Source organism: Acomys russatus, chromosome 15 (genome assembly GCF_903995435.1).
Source record: "Acomys russatus chromosome 15, mAcoRus1.1, whole genome shotgun sequence".
NCBI classification, from domain to species: Eukaryota; Metazoa; Chordata; class Mammalia; order Rodentia; family Muridae; genus Acomys; species Acomys russatus.
In genome coordinates, this window is record NC_067151.1 from 38,588,038 (window position 1) to 38,614,916 (window position 26,879).

General features: G+C 41.7%; 1 protein-coding gene across 1 annotated transcript in view; it reads left to right on the plus strand.

The window, feature by feature from the left end:
* The window catches only part of Arhgef26 (Rho guanine nucleotide exchange factor 26), a 112,991-nt gene that overhangs the window by 42,538 nt on the left and 43,574 nt on the right, over positions 1-26,879 (plus strand). The window lies entirely within an intron of this gene.

A 26,879-nucleotide genomic window follows, 5' to 3' on the forward strand; every position in this document is an offset into this window, starting at 1 on the left:
AATGTGCTTTTGTATCCTGAGGAGGTGATTTTGTTCTTGGCATGTAATGAGTAGTTCACCCAAGCTCTTCCACTTCCTGCTTCGCTCAGAGAATAAACTATGACAACAGTAAACACACTAAACAATACTTACCTCACTTGCTTGTCCATCTTAATCAGGTTATAGTTAAATTGAGATAAAAGGGGATATTAAATACTATTATAAGTACACATGCCTTAGTAAATTGCTTAATAGTAACAAAGAAGACATTTTGTTTAAATACTGGCAAAGCCTAGATGCATTGTGAAATATGTTTTCTATTTGATATTAAAATTTTAAACTTCAGTGCATTAAGCAAATAACAGTAAACCCCCACAAAGTCTTTTATGGCATTAATATTAACATTTCACCCTTTTAACTGATTCATACAGAGAATCTCTAAAAGAAAAGCATATTAATATAAGTAGGCAAGCGAAGATGGAGCTCTTTAGGTCCAGAGACCTGTTTGGTTTCTGCCCTGAAGTAATGACTCCTCTGGTGTTTCTTATTAGCAAATGTTCTTTCTTTACTCTACATGTAATATAATTTACCAGAGTCTCTTTGGAAAGTAAACCCGTTGCCCTACTTGTCTTTATTAAGCAGAGAAACTGCCCCCTGCCTGCCCTTTTCTTGTTTCTAAAACCAATTTCTTCAGCTGACACTTCACAGACAGAAAGATAGAAGAAGTCAATCTTTGTGACCTTTATTGGCTTTTTCGCCACCTGGAAATAGGTGCCCAAGGTGTTTATCTGAAATTCTCTGCAAGTCTTTTACCCAAGTGTGTGAGAAGTAACAGCCATAGAAAGACGTTGTCACCTCAAGCAGAAAAGTAATGGCTTCCAATGTCTTCATAGACATGGTTCTTATAGCTAAGGACGAGGGGAGTGGGTGGGTGAGCTGAGGGTTTGTGAAACAGCAGGCACTGATGCTGGTTAGACATGGCTGACGGGAAACATGTACTCTGTTCTGACGTCCTGGTGGAGGATGTGGCTCATCACGTAGTACTCCCATGGGGACAGGTGCCAACGGTGGTGTTTCGGGACCTAGAAACCCCAAACTGGCAGAAAAAGAAGAAAAGAAATGGCCAACCTTAAAGCTGGAATCATATTCCGATGCCTACTTTATATGACTTTTCTCTAAAAAGGACAGAAATTGGTGAAGTTGACGTGAAGGTAGGAGTGAGTTAAGAAGTGGACCTTGTGAAAGAGCAAGAGGCAGTCAGACCTTGGACCCTGTTGTCGATTCTACATTTGATTCCTCGATGCCCCTCTAGACCCCAGTGACAAGAAAAAAACATAGGTGAACCTTGGAGTGGGTGACACAGGCCATCCCAGGTGTGGACCCAGGGCCTTCTGACAGTGGACAGTGGGGCATTTTACTCCTGCTCTTCTTCTAGAGTGCTTCTAGCCTGCCACATGTGGACCCTTTGCCCTTTTCTGTTGAATAGTAATTATCGTCGCCTAGGTTTGACATCATTTTACAAACCTCCTCAGTAGTATTTATCGTCAGATACGTCATCACTGTTGTCATCATTTTTAGGAAGCAACACATGGGAAATTATAGTTCCTACATGTAATTTTCACATGTCAAAAATACATTCATTTTAGTAACATCTTAGGCAAGAACTTACTGACACCAAATTTTTCCATTCTATGAAAACAAAAACAAAACAAAACAACAGCAACAACAACAACAACAACAACAACAAAACCCAAAAGCAAACAAAACCCACTGTATCTCTAACCTTCTGTGAATTGTTTTGATAATTAAAAAATACACACAAAGTCTTTGGAAGCACAGCCCCCATGTAAGCTATCACATAACAAGCTGCTTCAACTATTTTTAAATACTTTAAAGCATGTATTTAGTAAGGTTGGAGGCATGTGTATGTATGTGTGGGGGTATGCCCGCCACAGCCTATGTATGGAGCTAGAGGATAACTTGTGGGAGTCTGTTCTTTCCTTCCACTATGTGGGTTCAAGGGATGGAACTCAGGCCATCAGACTTGGAGGCAAGCATCCTTACCCGTGGAGGTATGTGAAACAGGTCTAGATTTTGTTTTTCTAACTTTTTTTTTTTAATTCTCTGTTTAATTGCCTTTCCCAGCATTAGTCAAGAGAAAGCCTAAAGAGTTGACCTAACCTAGAGTCATCTGAAAGAGAAAGCCTCAGTTGAAAAACTGCCTCCCTGTCTGTGGGGTATTTTCTTGAATAATAATTGATACAGGAGGGCCAGGCCACTGTAGTCAGGGCCACCCTGGGGCAGCAACAGGGTTCTATAAGAAAGCAGAGGGAGCAAGCTAGAAAGTAGTATTTCTCCGTGGCCTGTGCTTCTGCTCCTGGCCACAGATTCCTGCCCTGACTTCCTGCAGGGAGACTGTGGTGTGGATGTGTAAAATAAACCCTTTCTCCCCCTGCCCCCACCCCCAGTTGGTGTAATCAGTGTTTTATAGCACAGCAACAGACATGTGAATCAGGACACTGCTGGTGGGGCACAACATATTACTTATTATGCCATTTTAGAAATCCTCTTTAATTTGACATTGAATGAAATCAAAGGGTAAGGCAAATGGAGGCCACTGTGATCATACAGAAAATATTAGTTAGGACTTAGTTGGTAACTCAAACCTGAGTGATTTATTTTCTCTTAGGCTGGTGGTTTCCACCATTCATACCAGTGTTTGGCAAAGGCCGGAAAGTGCTCCAGCTGCCAGCTGAACTGTCTTTTTTGGATGCCTTTGGGACTACTACATCGCCCCCCTCCCCCGACCCCCCCCTCACCCCAGCCTTATGCGCTGCCTGCACAAGGTCCAAGAGCCCATGACTTAGGAGTTGCCACATGGCAGGTTTAGGTTTAGCTAAAAATCTCAGTTGGAGCCCACTACACTGTCAGCATCCTAGTCACTGGGATCACCCTTCAACTAGAGTAGAACTCTATGGAAAAAGAAACAGTGGCTGGGGTTTAGTTGCAGCAGTTCATCTGCCTTGCATTTGCAGCTGTGGATTTTAAGGCATTTAGTGGATTTTTTTTTTTTTTTTTTTGACTCTGCCAGTTGCAAGTAAAACAGGCAAGACCACCCAGTTTTTTTTTTCTTTCTTTTATTCTTTCTTTCTTTCTTTCTTTCTTTCTTTCTTTCTTTCTTTCTTGTTTCTTTTTCTTCTTTGGCAGTGGAAAAGATCTTAATGTAAACTTGACAATCTAGCCAAGTTAAATCTAACACTTGGTTTAAGCACAAGAAGGGTGGTTGATAAATGAAGTTGCAAAGGCAACCTGTGGTGAGCGCTGTAATTGTTGGCTGCTAACTTTGTGCATCCATTATTGCACCTAAGCACGATTTCCCAGAGTTCCAACACCTGTCATTTCATCAGACTTGATCCTTTAGGATACTATAAAGTACCATCATTTTACATTTCTGAGTGAAAATATTGAGCCCAAAGTAATTATTTGAATCTATTTAAACTCATTCCTTAAATGAGGTTAAAGTAAGTGAGATTTTTTATTTTTTCAGATGTATTTACCCTGGACAACCTATCAATATACACATGTATAGCAGGTAAAAGTTTATTCTCAAGAGCTAAATTTCAACTTAGAATACTAGGGCACACACACATGTGCACATGCCCACATATGCACACTCATGTTGTATATACTCACAGACACACACACATAGACACACAGACACAGAGAGAGATGGGGGGTGAGGGAGAGAGAGGGAGAGGGAATTACTATAAATTACTTTTTGATGTACATCTTCCAATGGACTCAGAATTGTAAAGCTTTTCTTATATCTAGGTGCCTTTGACCTCTTCAAATATAGAGACCTTACAAGCCAAGGCTTTGCAGGCTCTGTGACAATCTGTTTTCATTTCCCCATTATGCCCTTGTTGACACTGTAAGCAAGGGGGGAAGGGTGTCTAGTGTCCTTAACTATAACTGTCTCTGAATGTGCCCATGTGCCCCCCCATTGCAATGCTACAGTATAATATAAAAATAAGCTAATGGATCACATGAGTGTCTGACAGTTCATAATTCACTGTATCAAAAAGGCATCTCAGTAGCTTAGGTTAAATTCCTTTAACCACTTCAGCAGTGAGTTGGAGAAGAAAAGGAAAATGTATGTTTGGAAACTAGGAACTTAGTTTAGATTTATATAATTTTCTAATACTTAGTATAAAAATATATTTGCAAAATAAACTTTTGTAAAAAGTTTGAAAGGTTCCCAAGATTTAAGTGAAAGAATTCTTTAACTCTTAAGTGATAATGTAAATATTGAGCCATCTGTCATCAAGTTTTATTTTAATTTTTTAAGATCTCAACTTTATGGAAAAAGCTGTGAAAATACAATTTCCCTTAAAATTCATTTTCTGTATTCTAAAAAGAGAGATGAATAATATCTTAAATATCAACTCAGTATGTCATTACCACTCTCTACAATTTTTCAGGCTATGGATTAAATCGTATATCTAGAAGGATTTTCTGAGGCGCTCATATGTTTAGCGAATGGTGTTAGGCATAGGTCTTAGCAAAGACTTTATCTACACAGTGTTTTCTTTGGATTTCAAAAAGGTTTCGGGAAATGACTTGGGCTTGGAAAAAAAATCTGTGGAAAAGTGCCATGGAAATGTCAAGATTGGCTCAGATTGACCCTGTCACTTGTGGGGGATTCAGACAAAGGTCTCTTTGTAACTAGCAAACTGCCTTTGTATTGGGAGCTCATTGGAATGTCTTTTCTGCAGAGGAGACCCATCTGGAGAAGCAGAACTGGGCACAATGGCAGTGTTTGTGCTCGCCTATGGAAGCAGCCCTGCTTCTCCTTCTCTGAATTGTGTGTGCATTTGATGCTCATTTACTTGTATAAGTCGATACAAGTCTGCACTTGTATGACTGTGTGGATCCCTTGAAGAATGTGCAAGAAGCTGGGTGTGGTGGGGCATGCCTTTAATCCCAGGACTCAGTGAGGCAGAGGCAGGTGGATGGCTGTGAGTTTGAGGCCAGCCTGGTCTACAGAGAGAGTCCAGGACAGCCAAGGCTCCACAGAGAAACCCTGTCTCAGAACACCTCCTCCCCCCAAAGAAAAGAATGTGCTGGAAGTCACCTTCTAGGATGTCTTCAACTACCCATCTCCGAAGCTGAAATTCTACCCAACTCCATTTTATTGGGAAAAAAACAAACAATTGAGGCAGTACAATAAATTACTTTCTTGGATTTTTCTAACATTAAGGTCTTTTAGGAGAGGTAATTTTTTAACCTCCCTATCACAGGTTTAGCGGTCTTTACCTCTGGAGCGTCTGTTACTTTTGGGAAGGTTTTAAGCAGTGCTCCTTCTGAGGGAAGGACTGCTTTGTCTTGGTTGCATTCCTACCACCCCTGGTTTGAATCTTTGCTTTCCCTTTATCCTTTCCCACCTTTCTGGCCAACATCTGGTTTACTTGTATAGTATTACCTGTGTGATCAGGATGGAGTTAAGTTGACTAAGGTACCCGTACTACCTTACTCATAGACTTACAGCTTGAGAGCTAGCTTAGTACTATTTTTGGACAAGCTGATTTCGATTTGTCCTGAAATAGCCTTGAAAAATATGATTTGGATTCAAAACTCTCCCTTCTTACAAGCTGTTGAGCAAAGCATATGAAGAAAATCACATTTTTTTTTTCCTTTTATATTCTTTAGAGATGTTCCGGGGGGAAGCCCTTGCCTCTGCCTATTTTATGTCAGCTTTCTAAGCATGAACTAATCCCCAACTTTGAAGGCTGGCTTCTGTTGATTGTACTGCCTTTCTTGATAATGGGCTGAGGAATCTCAGTCTCATGCTTGCGCTGGTCGCTTCCCCACTGCTGGCCTATCAGCTGCCCAGTGAGCTTTTCCTCAGCAAGGGGCTGATGTTTATCAGGATAACTGCAGGACCCAAAGCCCTGGCTTTTAAGTCTTTGCTGAAGCAACATTATCACCAGTTCCCACTGGAGATTTCTGCATTACTGCCAGTGCCTCCCCTAGGCTGTAAATTCTTCCAGTGGTGTGTGGCTCAGAGCAGTGAGCCTCGCAAAGATGACACTGACAGACTTTACTGAAGGCTCAGATGTGTGTTGCATATTAGGGTCTGACAGTTGTGACAGCCTTGGGGATGTCTTGAAAAATATAGCTACATGTATCACTATAATATTTTTTTTTAATTGGGATAGATTAGTTTGAGAAGATAAATGATCTGCTAACGTAAAAGTTCTCACCCTTCCTAATGCTGTGACCCTTTAATACAGTTCCTCATGTGTGGGGACCCCCAACCATAAAAGTATTTCATTCCTACTTCATAACTATAATTTTGCTACTACTATGAATCATGATGTAAATGTCTGATCTGTAGGATATTTGATTTTCGACCCCCATGAAGGGTCCTTTGGCTCCCGAAGGGGTCTCAACCCACAGGTTGAAAACCAATGTCTTAATAGGAGATGAGTTTGAAGATTATTTTCTGAGAGTGAACGTTGAAGTTTCAAAAAGCGGGTGGGAAGAGACCTTTATTCACAGATCAGAGGGCTTTGCACTTTTTTCCTAGGAAAGTATAGCATACTATTTTGATCATTTTAGTTAACGGGTTTCTTGGAAGGGCCTGCATTGACTTGTAGGTCATGTCTGAATGTATGAAGTATGCACTAATCAGAATTACTTTTGATGCAGTGGTGGTGCCTGCATCTCCCTTCATAGCTGTGTGCCCCTCCCTCACGGCTGGCTCAGCCTTTGCCCATCTGGAGGAGGTTACTCTAGTTTACAACTCCAGGAAACAGTGGTTTAGAGGCTTTGCCTTCCACCACTCGAAATAATAGTTGTATACATGAAAAGTTGAAATTCTACTGAGGACTATGCAGTGAAAAATAATTTCCTATTAAAGCAGCTTTGGTCATAGCTTCCAGAGGTACATAGAGAGTTTATGTATGGACACCAATGACTGTTTGGGTTTATCAAATAGCCAGAGTTTTACGTAAAAGTAACACTCACTATCCTTTCTTCCCTCCCTCTCCAAATATGCTCCACTTTCTCTATTTTCTTCTCTTTAGGAACTTTAAAAAATATTATTTGTTATTTGTGTGTGAGTGTGTTAGTGTGTGTGTGTCTGTGTCTGTGTGTGTGTGGTGTGTATTTGGTGGGGGAAAACATGCCATGATGCATATTTCCATCACAGGACAGGCAACCTTGTGAAGTCAGTTCTCAGTTCTCCCAGCTTCATGTGGGTTCAGAGGGAATGAACTCAGATCATGAGGCTTGCACTTTTGGTGGCAAGTACCTTTACCCACTGAACTAGCTCACTGTCCCCACTTTAGGAACTTGTAACAAAAAGCTGTGCATTGATAATAGTCATTTCTGTAAATATGGGACTCTTTAAAGAATTATATCTTTATCTTTCATAACATATTTAGGCTATGAGGTTTTTTGTTTTGTTTTGTTTAAGAATTGTCTGTTGAGGGCCTACAATTGGTCCTGGCCCTGGAAATACAACAGTAAACATAATAGACAAAAATTTGCCTCTTCTATGACTTGGCCAGATAAGCATGCCTAGTACAGGTGCCAGACAGATAGGGAGTCTCAAAGTGGGAACTGCATCTGGTGCAGGGAACCAGGAAGTGACTTTTCACACTTCACAATTACTGTGCTGGCCTTTATTACTCATGGGATTGACTTCATAAGGTAATAGTCTTCACCCATCTAAAATATTATACTTATCAGAGGTTGTCAATTTTTTATATTCAAGAATAACTTCATTAAAATTGGACAACTGACATGTGGAACATAGTTTACTTAATAAACCAACATTTCCATGCTGCAAATAAATTAATCATGGAAGCTAGTCACAGTGGTGCACACCTGCAATCCCATCACTCAGGGAGGCAGAAGAAGGTGGATGTCTGTGAGTTCAAGGCCAGCCTGGTCTACAAAGTAAGTCCAGGACAGCCAGGGCTACACAGAGAAACCCTATCTCGAGGGGGATGTGGGCGTAAATTATTCATTGAGCTGTAATATGAAGTTTTTTTGTTTTGTTTTGATTTTGTTTTTAAATAAAACCCAAGCCTGAGTCATGCTCCAATTCAAAATACTAAATACAAATATAGTTTGAATGCATAGTTTTTCAAGTATTTCCTTGCTTCTGGAGGTTTCATACATTTTGAGGGTTTGGTAATGGGCAGTTAATACAACTTAAGGGAAAGGCATCTGGCTTAAGCCAGCCCACTAAAATATCCCTTTACATCATGCCCTCGGGGAATGCTTAGTTTTGTTAAAATTTCTCTAAGTCAAGATTTCACTTTATTTTTAAACTACTCAGCTAACTTATTTGAAATTGGAAGTGTAAATAGCGAAGTCAGCCAGCCGTCTGTGCAGCAGACCTCAAGTTTGACAAAGGCCGTACTCACTGCTGTAAGTTTAGTTCTCATAATAAACCACATGGCACATGTGAGTTCATTTTATTCTTACTCTGTTTTGTGATTAACTTTTTCCATGCGCACGTATCCAGCCTTTTGAAGTTGAACAAGACAGCACTCTGCCCATATTAACAATTTCTTGTCGTTGTGACAAAAGGCAACTTAAGAGGACAGGTTTATTGTGCTCGGCTTGAAGGTACAGTCCATAGTGACTGGGTAGCATTCATGGCTGCAGGAGTGTGTGGCTGAGACTCTTCATGTCTGGGTGGACCAGGGAGCAGACAGAGACAAATGCTGGCCCTTAGCTGGCTGGCTTTCTCTTCCCCACCCACTTTTAATTCAGCTGAAGACCCTAGTTTGTGGAGCAGTGCTGATCACACTCGGGGTGGGTCTTTTTTCCTGTTGGTCCTTTAAAAACCCTTTCACAGACACACCTTACGGTCTTCCTCACAGATGACCGGTGAGACTCTTGGTTCACACCAGCTATCCCCTAGCTGCTATCTGCTATCATGTCCTTAACTAGGGTCCTGCTGCTGACTTGGTGACATGTTTGTTGTATCTTCATGTTTCAGTTGTGATTTCTGTTACTAAAAATAGTCCAGCAGGCCGGAGTGCTGTCAAGTGTACAGTATTCCATAACAATAAGACTGTAGCACACTTTTGCAGATACATTTACACTTGTGTTAAGTTGCATTTTTAATTCTGTTGTCATGAGTTGAATGTCAGCAAATCAGCATATTTACATAGTTAAAATAAAGGTACAGTTGTATTAGTGAATTTATATTAAAGAATCAGATATTTGTGTATGTGTGTCTCTCTATATATAATAAGGCATATTATCATTAAACAAGGTTTTATATTGATTGTTTGATGAAAATACTGTGACTAGAGGCTTCTAGAAGATTAACCCAGGTCTCTTCTAGCAGCTGGTTTGTTCAGAATTCTCTCTTCCTGTGTGGGAAACATAAGTACTGTGGTGATTGAGAATTGATAACAATTACAAAACCAGAAATGTCAGACTGCTTACTAGTACTACTTAGCTTTATTTCTCTTTATTCTTTCATTATGTCCTAGAGCAAAATAGGAATAACAGTTTAGATGTAATAAAAAGGAAAACAATTTCACCCTTGTAGTGAAATCACTCAGGACTATTAACTGTAATAAATTTTAGTGCTTTGTCTTAAACATTATGTAGACTGACAATTAGAATGTGCTAGTGGTGTCTTAACACCTTAGCATGGTGGCTAAACAGGCTCTGGGCCTGCTCTGTTCCAATCTCTGTTTCATCTCCTGTCCTGTGCGGCTGGCAGTGGTCAAGCTGCCTGGCATCCTTGGTATTCATGTATGCTAGTTAAGGAAGATGAAAGCACAATGCACTTTTTTCAGGTTTTGTAATAAATAGTTAATATATGAGAAGGCCTTTGTCCATACCCATTTTCACATATATTCTGAAGCCAAGACAAACATTTGAAAACTCATTATTATAGCATGGTTTACCTATTAGAATAGAGTGTGTTCAGCCCGGTGCTGTTAATGTATTTTCATATCTGAAGAAAATTTATCATCTAAGTGTCTGTGGACACGTTGCCACACTCTCTTAAAGGCTGTTGCGTTGCTGCCTTGGTGTTTTGCCAGAATGATATAAATAATTGGACTTCGCTCTCATATACTTTATTCTGGCTCATTATGAATACTCATTGACAAGATTTTCCTGCTGATAACAGTCATCAAGAATACTTTAGGATTATGAAGAAATGGCTGGGTACACTTTCTCTTTCATTTAACTTGCATCTGTAATTGAACTGTAAAAGTCCCTCAATTAATTAGACGACATACAGAGCAATCAATTGGTAAAATTGCAAGCTTCAAAGCCTTTCTAATGAAAGACAAATATCTTACAGGTATACAGTTGTCAAAATGTGACGGTAATTGCAATAATTAATTCTTGCTCACAGTAAAAATAACATGTCAGATATTAATGAAGGCGCTGCTCTCATTTACATTAGCATGAGAAACCCTTTAGGTGTGGGGCAGGCTGCTTGACATACATGTAGGTCTTTCCAATGAACAAGGTGCTGCTTTCTGCATAGTTAAATAGAAAGCAGAAGTTGCAAACAAGCGTCTGTTTCTTTCCCCAATCAGAACTGGCGCTTACAGGTTCCTTCCAGGCATAAGTAAAAGCCTAATGAGTCCCTAATAACTACACTTGCTTCTAAATTGGAGGAATTGAAATAGATTTCCATAATTGTTTTGGCTTCAATGGAAGATCTTCACTGGTGTGTCTTATATGCCTAGTCATTTGATGATAATAATGTCAACCGCCATTTATGTAGGTCAGTGTGAGACTTGCTGGGCTAAGTTCTTCTTACTTTATGTTTCCTAATCTCACCATCACCTGTGGAGGAGGTTAGATCTTTTTAGCAGATGAGAAGCAGAGGTTAAGTTAATAGTCCGCAAGTATTACGGCCAGCATTCAGACCCCCGTCTGAGTCAAGTTCGCTTTCTGCTGGGAAACAGAGCCAGCTAGCGGTCCTGTTCTGGGGAAGCTTGGTGAGTGTTGGATGGTGCTAAGTGGCAAGGGGTGACCATACCCTGACCTGTGAGCTCAGCCTTCACCCACTTTGCCATCGTCACCTCAGTGTTGCCAAATATCCTGACTTTACAGGAAAATTGGGAACTATAGCTGTGTAGGTGCAGTCTTTGATTTTGATGTTGGCAGATAAGCAAGTGATGTGCTTGCATACAGCGCGAGTCCTTCTGCCACAGCTTACTAGCCCTGCTGACTCCCCTGTTGGTTCTCGTTAGCCTCACAAGTGGGAGGAGCCCATACCTGTGTTCCGGCTCACAGTCTCCAAGGTCCTCAGAGACCCTCATCCACCCTCAGCTAGAGCTGGAGGGGAAAGGGAAAGTATGCTTTAAAGTAGTTGCATGAATACTGCCACGGGCTTTAGAGAGATTCAGCATAAATGCTTTCAAGCAGACATATCTCTAATATTATGTAATTTGAGACACTAGCAAAATAGAACTGTGTGATTTTCAGTGATAAAAGATGCTTACCTTCCTTCATTTCCCCTCTTCGCTCATGTAGAATAGGAACTTTGAGTAATACTTCTCAAGAAGACCATACATACATACATACATACATACATACGTGTGTATAAACAGCTAACATATCAGGTATACATATATGTATGTATGTATGTGTACCCACATTCACTTTTTTTCCTAATTGAAATTGGGTTGGCCTATCAAAATATAAAATAAGTACAAAACACTGAAAATTAATGAATTAGAAAAGCCATGTATAAAGCACTGGGAGTAGAGGTACATGAGTGTAGTCGCATCACTCAAGAGGCCGAAGCAGGAGGATCTTGGATTCCAGGTTGAAGAATAGAGCAAAACCCCATTTCAACAAACAAACAAATTAATTAAAATGAAACAACTTTGTGTGAACATTGAAAAAAACTGACAGCAAAGAGACATTTTCTTCTTACATCTCCAGATATTAAATGCAGTGACGCTCCCTTAGCCTGAATGCTATATTTTATTAGTGATGGTGTCCTCTGTTCATTTAAAGCACTGCGCTCACCGCTCTGTCATAGAGTGGAGGGAAAGTCTGGGGGAGAGTGACGCAGGTAGGCACCCCTTTCTTATGGTTTCAAGGCTTCTGTGGACACTGGTGACCTCATGGCAGACCTCTGCCCCTGCAAGTCCAGCTGCCTTTCATCAGTGCTGAGGAGAGAACTCCGCAGTCCTAACCGGCAGTCTGGATGGTGTGTAAGAAGCAGCCATTTTGCCCTCTTTTTACCTAAAACAGGATTGTCTCATGTGCTAGAGTGACAGCTCAGTGGTTAAAGGCAGTTGCTATTCCTCCAGAGGACTGGAGCTTCATTCCCAGCACCTCATGGTGACTGACAGCTCTCTAAATCCATTTCCAGCATAATCTGATGTCTTCTTCTGGCCTCTGCAGGCACTGCACGTACATAATGCACAGACTTACATGCCGGCAAAACATCCATACACAAAAAAGAATAAATAATTTTAAAATACCAGTGTTATTGGGTTTTCCACAGAAATTAAAGTTTTCTCTTTTATTTTCCCATAAATCCTTAAATCGGCTTTAATAAAAACTCTTCAAGGAATTAATTTATAGAAACCTGGAGATTTGTAAAAGAAAGCAACTTGTATGCAATTATGTTTTTCAAAATCTAAGATCCTGAAAATCCCTAGTGAAGACAGCCGCTTTCCACTGCTAGTGCATCGCATCGGATGAAGAGGATGAAGAGCCTGTTCTCTGTAGTGAAGGAGGCTGCTAATTCTCTACTCCTAGCCCTGAAGGAAAGTATTCACGTGCTCCATTTAGTTTTGTCTTACTCTGTTTGTTTGAGAAAGAAATCAGTGAGTGTTTCTTTTGCCTGGTTCTAATGGATTCTAAGGGATACACTTGGAAAGGATACAGTTTAACAGCAAGATATGTAAAAACCCACATGAAAAATAAATCACCATAGTTATCACGTATGATAATATAAGTTAAAGTTCATGCCGGCTTTGTTAGCACAGGTGCCAGGATTTTTCAGAAATCTTATGTTTGAGAGAAGGAAGAGCTGCCAACAACTGCAGCCTTTATACATGTTAGCAGGAGCTGAATGTCCCCTGGTCCCTTCTACCTCTGTCCTCCCTTTAGGACTCTAGGGCAGCCCTCCTAAGTAAATGTAGGCAGTTTCTTTGATCTTTCTCCATTTCTTACTAAAAGCTGGGATCAGCTCTGCTCCAGTAACAGACACATAGTGAGAATGGAAAGTGCAGTGGGTTTATGTTTTGGTAGAAAAAGGACTAAATGCAAAGTGTGTGTTTGTGGGGGAGGGATCAAGACAAACTTTTTTGCTTTTTTATTGTATTTTTTAATTTTTCTTTTTTTATATATACATTTACATTATTACACATATATACAATAAACTACCTACAGCAAGGACTTGGAAACAGTCAGGAATTATATTAATGTTACGTTCACAGTCTTTTGGCTAATTGTATTTGGCAGCCTTGAAGAAAACATCTTTCCTATCTTGGTGAGTCTAAAATTCTGAATGTAAATCAATATCTATCATATCTCATCATTATCTAGGCCTAAAGACACCTTACCCCCTAAACAACTACGCTTAATTGTAAAACTAAACTCTCTGGTCTTCAACCCCATCAGAGATTTGAGAAGGAATAAAATTAATTACCTGAATAGACAAGAAGTGCAGGTTAGCGGCTTCCAAAACGAGAAAATGACAGAGGCAGTTTGCTGCTTCATCAGTCACCCAAAACTCTTTATAACGTTGGAGCTTCATCTTTATAGTGCTTTGTTAGTATTAAGATGTGAGTTGTAGCCGGGCGGCGCACGCCTGTAATTTCAGCACGGTAGGAGGCAGAGGCAGGCAGAGCTCTATAAATTCAAGGCCAGCCTGGTCTACAAAGTGAGTCCAGGACAGCCAAGGGTACACAGAGAACCCCTGTCTCAAAAAAAACGAAAACAACCCAAAAGGATGTGAGTTGTAGAGACATCAATACATCAGAGAAATTAGAGAATGGCAAACTGCTTGCAAGGTGTGAATAATCACCTCTCCCTGGACCAAGCACTATGTGTCTTTGCGAATACATCGCGTGGTGATGTGCTTAGCATCCTTCTGACGATATGATTCCATGATGATCTAGGCAGGTCCAGGCATTTACACTGGCCTAAATAAAGCACCTAAGAGTGCAGAGTAGGAAGGGAGCTGGACAAGGTCTGTGTCCACAAGCCTCACTGGATACATTGTGGATAGAAACTGGTAGTTAGGGATTTGATTCGCAAACCCAAGTAGTCCTGTTGTTCAGAGGGGAACATCATGATGAGCGGATCTGGGTCCAGGGGTTCTGCTCACATTATGGCACCAGCCAAGGACAATACGTGCAGTAAACTTTGAACCCCTACCCAGATCTAGCCAATGGACAGGACATTCTTCACAGTTGAGTGGAGAGTGGGGACTGACTTTCACATGAACTCTGGTGCCCCATATTTGACCACATCGCCTGGATGGGGAGACCTGGTGGCACTCAGAGGAAGGATAGCAGGCTACCAAGAAGAGACTTGATACCCTATGAGCATATACAAGGGGAAGAGGCCCCCCTCAGTCACAGTCATAGGGGAAGAGAGTAAGGGGAAAATGGGAGGGAGGGAGGAATGGGAGGATACAAGGGATGGGATAACAATTGAGATGTAATATGAATAAATCAATAAAATATATTTAAAAAAAAGATTTTAGGAGTCATGGCTTCAGTGGGATTTGGAAGAGGAGTCCGAGCAGGAGAATGGAGGACAGACATAGTAACAAGGCCCATTGGAGAGTCTGTGTGCTTTGAGATCAGGGTTTAACTAGAGAAGTAAAGGAAGAAAAAGGTTCCCGTACTCTCCAGCATATAAGACAACTGGGCATATTAGACGACTCCCAGCTTTTCCAATTAAAATACAGAGTTTGGAATGCACATCCTGTGCCGCAGACTTGGGCATGTGTCTATTTGCAGACCCCTGACTTTGGCACAAATTTTTTGGCATTTAAAAAGTCATCTTATACAACAGAAAATACGGTATATGAAAAAGATTATAAAATGAGGTCAGGAAGCAGAAAAATATATATTTTAGAGTATGCATACTAAAGGCATACCTCTAATGGAGAAGATAACCTATTTTGCAATTCAGAAACTCACCATAGTTGAAGAATGTTAAAAGTTGCCAGGGCTTTGGTTATGGCTAAATACTCCATAAGACTTTGGGCTATGAAAGAGATTTTCTGAGCACTTTAACCCTTCAATGTTGCCTCCAGTGGAGCTCTCAGAAAGCCCATGAGAAGGTGTAGAAACAAACTCTAACTTTTTATAAATGCAGCTGGTGCTCCTGACACTGGTGTCAAGTGAGGTGGTGGGACTGTGTCAGGTTGGAGCGCTGAGGTTGGCTTCCGTGAGGACATACGGTCTCCAGTTCTTGGGTATACCAGGGATTTTCGCTGCCTTCCTACAAGCATGCTTAACATTCCCACGTATCTCAGTGCTATGGATGTGTGGAATGGCCTCAGATTGCATCTCCTGAGTCTTAAGGCACTTTGATGTCTGCTAGTTTGGGTGTCAGAGCAGGCAATTGGGCCTCCTGACTCTGCCTCAAACAGGACAGCTCTCCGTTACTGCTTGCTGTGGGACTTCAAAGGTGTCAGTTGCAAGGAGCTGAAGTACACCACATATGCCTTCTGGGTAGCTGAAAGAGCGCTCTCTCTATATGAGTGGAATTAGCTGATGTCAGCTCTTGTCCTTCTGTGCACTTACTGGCTCCATTTACTAACGCGCTCACTCTATTGAAAGTAATTGCTATAACACACAAATACCCCATTGCACTTATATAACTCACTAGTTTTTTGTTGTATTTGCAGATTATGCAGCCATTACGATCACTTTCATCTTTTTATTCATTCCTCAGAAAGAAATGCTGTGCCCACTAACATGCGTTCTCCACTTGTTCCAAACTTCCTGAGCTCTAAGCAGCTTCTGGCTTCTCTTCTGTGTGTTTGTCCCTTTTGGGTATTTCATGTTAATCAGGTCCCAGCATTGTGATCCTCGGTGACTAGCTCTACCTACTAACACAATCTCTTCGAAATCATCCATCACATGTACCAGTACCTCCTTTTCACTGTTGCTAAATTTGTCACATCTTACCTACTCATTCACGAGTTCCAGGTGTTGAGCTGTTTCTCATTCTGCTACTGTAAATGTGCTGCTGTGAACACCTGTGTGTATTTGTGGTTTAGGTTTTCATGTCCCTTGGGTCATCCGTTCCTCAGAATTGAATTCTTTGGGCTCATGGAAACTGTCTAGCATTTTGAGGCGTTCTCTCTTGTTTTCAGTGTGCACCATGTGGATGTGGGTAACTTGTCTTCTTGGCTTCTCCTGTGCACCTTGGTTCAGACTTGCCTAGCCTAACATCCTGCCCTTGACCCTACTGCTAATAGAGTTACCATAATAGAACATCAGAAATCTTGGTGGTTCTGTTGCTTAAGAAAGAGTTTAATGAATATCTTTCATACATAGTCATATTCCTTATAATATGAAGCCAGTGTTTTCACAGAAGACCAAAACCAAATTAGAAATAAAACATTTTACAGATCTAAAATGAAAGAAAGAGAAAGAAAGAAAGAAAGAAAAATAAAGTGCTGCTTAATGCAGCACTTGAGTATGGATGAAGCCCAGGCTGCATTTGTAATTTATCTTCTAGGTATTTATCAGGTTTGCATATCCTTCAGTGATAGATGCTGCATTATTCAAGCCAGAGGTCCTTGCATTTTTTTTATGCTACTACAGACTTTGAATTTTTTTCCAATCTAAAAGCATACATTTAATGTCTCGTACAAAAATTGTATATTTGTATTGATGCAACAAATACGGCATGCAAGGCTGAAAGTTTAGAGTGAAAAAACAAAACAAAACAAACAAAAAGTTTATAGTTGCACTGGAGACCACTAGCAAACCTTGACGTTCACCCTCACATTCCTGGGCACAACATGTTTGCCCTTGTCTCTGATTACACTATTTGTTCACCTTTCCCATTTTCTTCCTGCTTCCTTCTTGGTGGTCACTTAATGTGATAACTCTCCTTTCGGGTCTGTCGTGGACCATGTATTGGTACCTGTAGCAGGGCTCTGAGGAAGTATGAGAGGAAGGAGTCACCTGCAGCACAGGCAGGGAGGACTTTGGAATTGTCCCAGACTGTAGTTTGAATGCATAGATTGGAGCCTGGCGCACAGTAAGTGCAGACAGACAGTCCCTGGATGAATAGGGGAGGGAATCAGTCAGACTTTCTTTGTTATGACAGAATGCCTGACGAATGTCTGACAAAAAGCTTTAGGGTAGAAGGATTACATTTGCTCAGAGTTTCCCAAGCATTGGCCCATAGTCATCAAGGCAGCTTCTTCAGAAGCATCTGGACACTTTTCTTTTCTGTCTTCTAGGGGTCATTTGCCTTCCATGCCTTATGACTCTTTTTCCTCAGAGCCAATTATGAAGCATATTCTCTCCTCTCCTCTCCCACCCCTTCTCCCTGTTGCTGACCTGCCTGCCTCTTGTGAAGACTTGTGATTCCATGGAAGCAGCTGGATTACTCGAGATAATATGTTCCATCTCAATGTTCAGAACTATTTCTGCAGAATTACTTTTAACTGTCTGAAAAGAACACACTCCACAGATATGAACAGTGTCATGGGGCTGTTATCTACCCATCCCTAAAGAGAAGACCTAAGAATAAATGTACCCTTTTTTTTGTTCTTGCTAAGTATGTCTGTACCTCGATTCTCTAAGACCCTCCATTTTAACATGACTCACAATGATTTGGGGGTCCAAGGCCAGGAATCACTATCATTTCTAGGAACTGTTCCCTGCTTCTCAGTAGAGAAGACAGTTGGCTTTCTGTGAATGCCAAGGCCTTTGTTTCCCCAACTGTAACTTACTATGGAGGAGCCTACATAATAGGACCTGAAAAAATCTGTGCCAGGTCCTCCTCTATTTTTTTTTTTTTTATCATTGATACGTACCTGTTACATTTTTTAAAGTTGCTGAAAAGAAGCTTCAATTAAGGATGGATCTAGTAGATGGTAGGACTCTCTCACTTTTCTTTGACCCAATTTCATTTCTAGAAATAGAGAAACTAGACTTGCCATCCTTGAACTAAGTGGGCTGTGATGGGAATAGAGCTGGCAGACATCATCCAGAAGACATTTGAGTTCATATGGGAGTTCATATACCTATCTGATAGTATTTAACCCTGAGAACCACATGAAGTCATACCATCATCATTCCATTTTATAAGTGGGGAAATAGCAACACTAAGACCTTGAATAAATTCCTAGGGTTTCATGGGTAGTAAAAGAGGGGTTGGCATTTGAGCCATGTGGTTTGAATTTAGGGCCTGCACTCAAGTAATTAGCCTTGCTGAGTTGTAAATGGTGGGTGAACTGTGACACCGCCTTTACCTGGAAACCTTTTCGCTTTCAGGCGTCCTGTTCATCTCCCACAGTAAGAGGTTCTGGGCATCAGCACCCACGGGAAAGGACAGCATGAAGGCTGGGAGGAGAGAGCAGAATGCCCGAGCTGAGTTTTGAACTGGCAGCTTGTGTGCTCAGAAGACACTATTTCTTCCCACTCCTTTCCAGGAGGCTCTGCTGAGTTCCTGGGTCTCTTCTAGGTTGTTTTTTCTACCTCATGGTTGCCAGTTGACCTTTGTGAGCTGATGCCTGGGGCAGGCCTGAGGGTTGTTAATTCAGATTTCTGCACTTGGTTGCTTGTATTGCCTCAATAAGAAATGGAAATTTATTATTTTTCATAAATTATGGCAAGAACTTGCTTTTACCATGAATCCATTTTTTTTTCCTGGTGCTTTACTAGCCTGCCATAGTAACTATCTAAAAAGAAGGATGTTTAAAGCCTTTGATGAAAGCTGAAGGAGAGCGCTGGCTGTGCGAAATGGGCAAGCAGGAACCGAGTGCCCCTTAGACTGGAGCAGGTCTGAAATGCAAGCAAGACTGGGTCTTCTCTTTCCATTTTGCAGACAGCATATTATTTTTCCTTCGGGTTTATAGCTCAGGAGTCTGAGTGCCAGTGTTTGAAGACTTGGTTATTTAGGAAGATAGGTTTGGGTATAAAGTGTGAAAACTTTAAGGAGCAAATCCTCGGAGGTGAATTAACACATTATTATTTTTTTAACCTGTTGATAAAATTGTGATTTAAAACACTGTATGTACACCCTCCACAGGGTCTGAATGTAGTGCTCAAAGACAATGTGTTCCTTCCTAGGCCAATTTTTATCCTGGAATGACCAACCCACAATAGCAAAGAGGCCATTGACACGAGGAGCCTTTTTTTTTTTTTTTTTTTAATTTGACTTTGTTCCAGTCTGTTAGCAGTGTTTCCAGGGAGCAAAGAAGAATCTTCATTTGCCTAGTTTGCTTTTAATTTATACCCCGATTGTAGCCCTGAAAAGCTTCAGGCAACTTACAGTCCGTGACATGTGTACAATAAGTCTGTTAAAGTGGGAAATGGAGAACGCAGCAGGGACTTAGCCAGCCCACATGCCAAGCCACCTCTCCCCAGGGAGTTGCCCTGAGTGGGGATTAAACACAGCAGTGTCCTTCCAGGCAGCCAAGGCAAAAAGGTCACAAAGCTGTTTATGTAGCCATCACCCACTAAAAGGAAACAGCCTTTCTCAAGTCATAAACCTTTTCTAGGTTTGGGGATTTTGAGGAATTTTGCTAGGCAAGGAATTAGAACTCTTTGGGAAGAGCCTCACCCTTCATCAAAGATGCTGTGTTGGGAGGTAACAGTGAGAACTTTGGATGCTCGCCTGGCCACAGAGACAGGGCCTGCCTCATTCGTCACCACCCCAGCCTCAAGACGCTCATATTTTACCATAGCAGTTCTGCTACTCCTGATAGGTGGTGGTTGCTTTGGGTGGCTGGTTGCCATTGCTCAGCCTGGAAAGTGGCAGCGGGCAAAGGGGGATTAAAGTACCTATTTTAAGTCTTTTAGCATGTTCTCTGAGTATTCTTTCCTCTTAGGTCCTGACCTTGCCTGAGACAGGTTTGGTTGGTTGAAGTCTTTGTGTGTGTGTGTGTGTGTGTGTGTGTGTGTGTGTGTGTGTGTGTAGCAAGGCTTTCCATTTGATGGATATTAATGAGCAAAATCTGAAACTGAAAACCTTCGTAACAACCCAAGGCCGCTCAGGCTTCCATCTCTCCTAAGGTCATTTTATTAAGGGTATTACCATGTGCTCTGTATCCTTCTCACAGTTCGTCCTGCCTTCCTGGGGATATTAGAATATGAATGAGTGGACTGAGTAGCACAGAACGATAGGTGCAAGTATGTAGACAAGTTCCCATAGGAACCAGTACCTTTGTGTCCAGTTTCAGATTAACTCTGAATTCTTGTTTTTAAGTAAGAATTTAGTGGCATTAAGTTTCAAGGACTTGTAGGTAGGACAATATGATAGGCAGATTTGGGCCCAGGGGTCCCGCTCAAACTAAGGCACCAGCCAAGGACAATACAGGAGGTAAACTTTAAACCCCTTCCCAGATCTAGCCAATGGTCAGAATATTCTCCACAGTTGAGTGGAGAGTGTGATATGACTTTCTCACGTACTCTTGTGCCTCACATTTGACCATGTCCCCTGGAGGGGGAGACCTGGTGGCACTCAGAGGAAGGACAGCAGGTAGCCAAGAAGAGACTTGATACCCTATGAGAATATATAGGGGGAGGTAATCCCCCTCAGGAACAGTCATAGGGGAGGGGAATAATGGGAAAATGGGGGGGGGGATGGGAGGATACAAGGGATGGGATAAACATTGAGATGTAACAAGAATAAATTAATTAAAAAAAGAAAAGAAAAGAAAAAAAAAGTTTCAAGGACTTTTAAAATAGTGTTACATTTGTGTGGTCCTGCATATATTCCGTATATAATAACATAAGTAATCCCTGAGCATATAGACTAAGTAAGAATGAGCTTTAACTTCTGTGCGAGCGTGGGTGCACTTGGGTTTTATGCTCTTTCTTCATCCCTCCTTTTCCAGCCCTAAAGACTTGCAGGCTAGCCAGTCAAGCCAGTAGGTGAGCCCTAGGTACATCGAGAGATGCTGCCTCAAAACTACAGCAGAGAACGATAACGACCCCCAGTATAGACCTGTGTGGGTGCATTCACACACACACACACACACACACACACACACACACACACACACACGCTACACATACAGCACATGCCTACCCACATACACATAAAATAAATCCAATAAAATGAGTGTGTAAGCTACTGGAACAGTTTTGTTTTTTTTTTCAGAACCTTTTCTTATTCTAAACAAATCTTAGCATCAGCTTTTTTGTTGTATTATCAGTCCAGAGTAAAAAAAAAAAAAGTTGAAATAGAATGTGAGGAGACAGAGAGAAACACATACACACTCACACACACTCAAGCATGGGGCAGAGTGTGTGTCTGTCTATCTGTGCGTCTCTCTGATGAGGGAAAAACTTCTTTAGACCTTTTCAAGACCAGGATGTAAGGTCTTCTGATTGAGCTGTGGCAGCCCTGTGTTCCTGTAGAACCAACCACCTCATACTTTCTCAGCCATAGTCTGGTGATGGATATGATGAGCTTCATCTTGTCTGACTTGGATTGACTGACAAGGACTGTCTAGAGTGCAGGCTGCAGAGTGGGCCTCAGTCTCTCAATGTCGGCTCTTGTGGGTTGGTGTTGGCAGTTCATGCCAGGTGTTTGCTGTATGCAGTTCAGTATGTTAAAACAAATTGATATTTATCATTACCATATATACCCAAGGATATTTTAAAAACATATTTTAAAAACATCTCACTTATCCACAGCAGAATGTAAACTCACTTTGACGGAGTACCTAGTGTTTCGGCAGTGTGGCTAGGGTACTGAGCAGCACATAGGTGTTCAGATATTTCTGTTTAGAAAGGATGTTTTATTATATAACAGCAACTTGGGTATGCAGAGACTGGTTTGTTCCATGTTTCTAGCCTGACTGACTATGATCCTTTCTGGTGAGACACTGTCACCAGATGAAAGCGACAGACAGCTTAGATTAACAGACAGCTAGCTCAGTGATGAGAAGAAGTCCAGGAGTGACCTGGCTTTGCTTTGGGCCGATGGATGCTAATGAAGGAAAAGTCCTTTAAAGGATGCCATTTCAAGGCTGCAGGACAGCGCTGACGGTTGCCAGAGCTCTGCTTGCTGTTCTTCCAGGGCTGGAGTGCCGAATGCTGGGCTGTCCTGTCTTGCTGGCACCCTTCCTAGACTGGGTGAGGAAGGGCTGGTCTGGCAGGTTTTTCAGAAAGTACAGCTGTCACCTAAGAAACTCAGGCTGCACTGGATCTCTGTGTTTCTGTTTGACATGAGCACAAAAGCTTGTGTTGGGAGTCTGTGTCTTTGGGGTGGACAGAACCACAGCTAGTTTGCATCTGTAGTGGTGGCCAACTTGCCCACAGTCAAAAAATATGTGTAACTTGATTTACTAGTGAGAAAACAAGAAAGAGAACTTCCTATTTTCACTTAGCACATTCTTGGTAAAATAACCATAAAACAAAAAAAAAGTTCAACTTTATAATACTGTTCAATTTAAAATAATACATTATATTTATTTTCTATTTATTTATTTATCAAACATCAACTGTCTCCAAAGTTCAAGTACCTGTCGACAGGTTCTGTGTATATAACAGTGCACACAGCTGAACACCTACCCCCTTGACGCTAGTGATAAGGAAGTAAATACAAATTGTGCAATGTTTAGTTGTGATTACAGTAGGAAAAGTGAAGAATAGTAGCAGGTAGTCTAGTAAAACAATGAGCAGAAACCAACAGAGCTGGGAGAGGCTTCCTGTAGCATAGGGAATGTAATCTGAGCCCTGAAGAGGGGTTCACTGGGGAAGGCGGAGAGCTTCACTGGACAAAGTGGAGGGGAAAGAAATGGTTCCTGGCTGATTGCACCGGACACTGGGACACAGTGGTCCAGTGCTCATGCTTTCTGGCTCAGGACTAGCTCCCACTGTTGTCTGCAATCCTGACGACATTTCCGGGAGGCTGAGCATAGCAAAGTGCATACCGCCATGGCTTACGTCTCCTGGAAAGGCCTTTGCAGTCATGGATTGCATAACACTCTTAGTCAACAGCTGTCCTTGGGAAATAAGAATTCCTTTTAGTCCCAGCTGCTGTCTCTTCCTGAATGTGTGCATTGAGGCTGGCCAGGACTGTCAGGTAGGCAAGATGAGCTTTCTCAGGAGAGCAGAGGCAGTAGGTTTACTGATTCGACCACAGGCTAACACCAGGCACCCATGGTCTTTCAAGCTCCTCTTCCTTGATTTTCCCTGAGCCTTGGGGGTACGAGTTGCATTGTGTATGTATTAGTGGGGTTGAGTGTTCAAAATAATCACTTCCTGTCTGCATTTTGACAAGTTATAGATTTCTGCAATTATCTGTATTGGAAAAAGTAGCTTCTTTGATGAGGGGTGAAAGCTACACATATCTGTAGGTATAATTATTTAGAATACAGTAAGGGGGCTGGAGAGATGGCTCTGTGGTTAAGAGAACCAGCTGCTCTTCCAGAGGTCCTGAGTTCAACTCCCAGCAATCACCTGGTGGCTCACACCCATCTATACTGGGATCTGATGCTCTCTTCCAGCATGCAGGTATATATTCAGATAGAGCACTCATATACAAAATAACATTTAAAACAATAATAATACAGGAAGAAATATATTGGTTTATAAGAATGGCAATTAGGCTTTCCTCTCAGATCTGTGCCTTCTCCAACCCTGGGTAGCTGGCTCAGTTTATAGTGCTAGGCATAAATTCCCTCCCACAGAGCAGGCCTTAAATCCAAGATACAAATGCCACTTACTCCACTGAGGACTATCCATTGCTTCTTCCCTTGACAGTTTGCTTAGGACCCTCAGGTAGCTAGTCTCTATTAAGATGGCTTTCTGGTCAGTTACAGCTTGAGTCCTCCAAATTCTGTGTCCAGAGTATGTGGTATCTTAAGCAGGGTCTTACCGTGAGTTCTGGAGGCACCCAAAGGCAGTGGCTCTAGCCCATGTTGTGTTAGGGGAGAGTCATGTATTTTTTTTTTAAGATTTATTTATTTATTCTGTACACAGTGCTCTGCCTGCTTGTACCCCTGCAGGCCAGAAGAGGTCAGATCACATTATAGATGGTTGTGAGCCACTATGTGGTTGCTGGGAATTGAACTCAGGACCTCTGGAATAGTAGTCAGTGCTCTTAACCACTGAGCCATCTCTTCAGCCCCTGAGTCATGTATTCTCAACCATCAGCTAGAAAGGTAGGGATATTTTCCATACCTGGCACTGGGGTTTTTGTTTGATAGTGCATGGCTCCATCACTCCATGTTGTATAGCTCCATTAAAATACACACACACACACACACACACACACACACACACACACACACACACACACACACTTTTTAAAATTAAGCTTATAAAATATAGCCTTACAGCTTTTTCAAACATCTTTGGTTTCATCTCCTTTGCCTTGTATTGCCTGTACCCCCTTTCTCCCAAATTATATGAAGATTCAAAGCTGGGGTCCACAAACAAAAGAGGATCTGTAGTGTTTGTCTTTCTGGGTTTGGGTTGCCTTACTATTATAATAATTTTCAGTTCTGTCCATTTACCTACAAAACTCAGGGTTTCATTAAGAAGTCAATCGGTCAGTCATGGGTTAAGGGCCATTGCTACAACACCTTTCTAGTTCTATTTATTCTACAAGGGCAAATGGAGCTAACTTAAGTACAGGCACTAAGCATCCAGGAAATAATCACTTTACCTTTGAATTTATTTCCTCCTCAGAAAGATAGCACCACAGCTAAGAATGCAGCCTTTCTTAGATTTGTGCGACTCATTTGCAGACTGAGGAATGTCTAGCCCCTGTGCTTCTGGGAACTGTCGAGGGATGGGTTACGCACCAGAAGTGTGTTCTACATCAGGCTTTTTTTCCAAACAGATTCTTCAGTTGAGTTCTTTGGATCTCCCACCCCCCTGAAAGGTCTTTGGTGATCTGGATGTTGGCTGAGGCGCTCGCCTGGAAAGGTGGCCCTTTCTGCAAGCACTAGAGGAATGTGGCAGGGTGAACAGCTGAGGAGATGCTGTGCTATCAGCTACTCTAGTGAGCCAGTGAGGGTTTCTGGTTAGGGAGGTGCTCCAAGGCGAGCCTTCTGGCCCCCTAACATCTTTCATGCTGTAGACAGTTAGTGTGGTTAGTGCTAGTGGCAGCGTGGCAGCTGTACTGCTTGGTTGGTTGGAAGCAGTCTGGCTGGTGGTGCTCATAGGGAGGGGAGAATTTGGTATTGCAAAGGGAAGAGACTTTATATAGCCAAAGTCCAAATTTCCATTTCAGAGTTGTCTGCAAAATTGCTTCTTAAAGTCAGTCCAATTTTATTCAGAACCTCAGTGCTTCCCTTTGGCTGCACAGTTGATTTGAATCACCCACTCTTTTTGGCTGCTGAGATGACATCTTCTTCAGAAATATATTGGTGTTTTTGCAGCCCAGCTTTATTAGCAAAGTATTGAAATAACCAACAGATCTTTTAATTTTGAGAGCTTTAAATTGTACCTTTATTATGCTAATGCCAAAATAAAGGGCATATAGCTTGGTTTATATTGTATTAAAGTAAGGTGCATGAACAGATATTTCACTAGAACCTTCTTTCAATCCTTTCTTTTGGCAAGCATTCTGAAGCAATAAATGAAAATTTCCTTTTCACTATGGAAAGCAAAGTTACTGTTGTTTTGTTTATGTAGTTGTATTCTTTGGGTGGTTAATAGTTGCTAAAGTCAAGAAGCTAATAAAGAATATTATTATTCTGGATTTACATGTAATTGCTTATAGTAGCTTCTTTTTATCATTTTTCTTTGAAACTTGCATTAAAATACTTGGATTCGAATCAATTATAAATATTTGCATTTATGAGAAGTTTTACTGAGAATGAACTAGTTCTCACTGTGCTCTGCCTGGCATTCCAGGGCCTCTGAATTCTCACAGATGTGTGTTTTCAACTGTCCGTTAGACATCATCCAGGCAGAATGAATGGCTTCCTTACAACTTCTCCTCCTCCTGAAGCCCCTGTCTCCATTCAGGGTTTAACAACCCACCTGCTCTGCATATGGAGCCCTTGCTCAGTAACTCTAGCATTTTTCTTGAGTTTCTCAATTCTATTCATTTTACCCCCAAATTGTTGCCCAATCTCTGTTCCCTCTCTGTATTGTCTCGTGTCCACCTTCCTGGCCTGCTGACCATCTGTTTGTCACTTCTCTCTGTCCCACTTCTCTCTATGATTGATGACTTACTGACTTCAATTTCTGGTGCTTCTTGGGGGTCACACAGCCAAATCTTTGCAGTGTAGCTCCCATCTGTTCTGCGGGCTCCTCCGTCTGCCTATTTAGTCTGTGGTTTACATTTCTGCCTCATACACTCCGCATTTCCTGAATTCAGGCTCTCTCTCCTCTACATCCACTGTGCCATCCTATTTCATGGCTGCCTCCTCCAGTTCATGACCTCTTCTCCCATACTTACTGTGTAGTTAGTCACATGACCCTTGGAGTTATCACTGGAACTGCAATTATCACTGCTTCTGTTCTAATTAGCTACCAAGTCGGGGGTTCCTTCAATCCTGCTGTTTCTTGTTGGCTGGTTTCTAGAGCCGCCCACAGAATGCAAAGGGGCATTTTTTCTTATTATCACTAGCTCATTAAGAAGGAAGGCATTTCAGGGAGGGCCAGCTGGAGAGTTACTTAGTGCATGGGGTGGGGCAGATGACACAGAGCCCCCATACCCTCTCCAGGCCTGTCACTCACCCAGCCAGCCAGCACGTCCAC